Genomic DNA, 1,299 nt, shown 5'->3' with positions numbered 1-1,299 from the left:
TTTCTGATCTGCCCTGCCACAGTAGAATGCAAACTCATTTGTCACTTGCAAAGAAAGTCCAGTCGGTGACCGCTTTGAACACCTGAAGTATCAAATGCTGGGAAGCAAATGCAGCTGGAGGGGCACGACTGGAATGAGAACAGGTTTTTCTGCCTCCTGTCTTCTCCTAGCTTGCACACAAATTATGAAGTGCAGGATTCATTGCTGAATTCCTTATTTGGACCTGGTGGGGAGGAGGCGTGGCAGGAGGCAGAAAAGTCAGTTGCTCCTTGTTTACGTGGATGCAAGCCTGTGCTCTGCTAAAACAATGTGCGGAGATCTCATCTCAACAGCACCTGTGGGTGCAGCTTTCCCCACCTCCACTTTCCATTACCAGTGTGCTGAGAGCTTGGAAAGACTGAGCAGCTGTGCCCCAGGAAAGGTGGGAGCAGCCTTCTTACCTAGACAGTTTGGTACCTGCTCTTCAGGAAGGCCCCCTTTGGTGAGGAGTACCTGGCCATACTGCTGTGCCCTGCCCAGCAGATCTCTCCCGTGGCTTTGACCGCTGGAAAAATCCACAGGATGCTGCTGCGTAGTGAAAAATAGAGTGCGGCAGCTGTGGAGATAAGCAGCGCACATGTAAACGCTGGCGGAGGGAAAGGGCCAAATGGGTAATTCTCTACCTGGGTGGGGGTGGGGGGGGGGGGATGGATGTGTTTAGGCTACAGGGCACTGCACTGGGAGGAAGCAGGAAGGGTGGGATGGGGCTGTACTCAGTCCTGCCTCCTGCCCTCCCTTGATCTCTCTGCTTTTGATCTGTCCCCCTCATCCTGCTGGCGCTTTGGCAGTGCCCAGCCCTGGCCTGTTTGCAGGGCTGCTCCTGGAGATGGGCAGGGAAAGGAAATAACACTGCCACTGCCCTGCAGAGCCAGTGATGGGTGTGCAGCCGTTGCCGCTCCCTGCCTGCCCCTCAGAAGATGACCTGACTTGCTGGACTGGAGCTGTGTAGGTAAAGGCTCTGTGGGAGCTGGCCACAGATGCGTCAGAAGAAGGTGGAATAAGCAGGAATTTGGCACAAACAAGAAAATGGGCGTGTCAGCCTCATCCTAAGCACTTAACCTTGAGAGCTGTGTCTTTACATACAAGTTCAGCATGCTCTGTTTCATTTGTGGCTTAGTGCTGATACCGACTCAACACCCGATTGCCGCCATTCGTGGCACTTTCTCTCCCGCTGTGGGTTGTGGAAGCTGATGGAAGGAACAGGCTTTGCTAGAGGGACTAGTTCCCTGGGCCTTTGCCCAGAGCTCAGCTATCTGAATC

Source organism: Buceros rhinoceros, unplaced genomic scaffold, assembly GCF_000710305.1.
Source record: "Buceros rhinoceros silvestris isolate BGI_N320 unplaced genomic scaffold, ASM71030v1 scaffold36664, whole genome shotgun sequence".
Lineage (NCBI taxonomy): Eukaryota > Metazoa > Chordata > Aves > Bucerotiformes > Bucerotidae > Buceros > Buceros rhinoceros.
Note: the sequence above shows the minus strand (reverse complement) of the source record.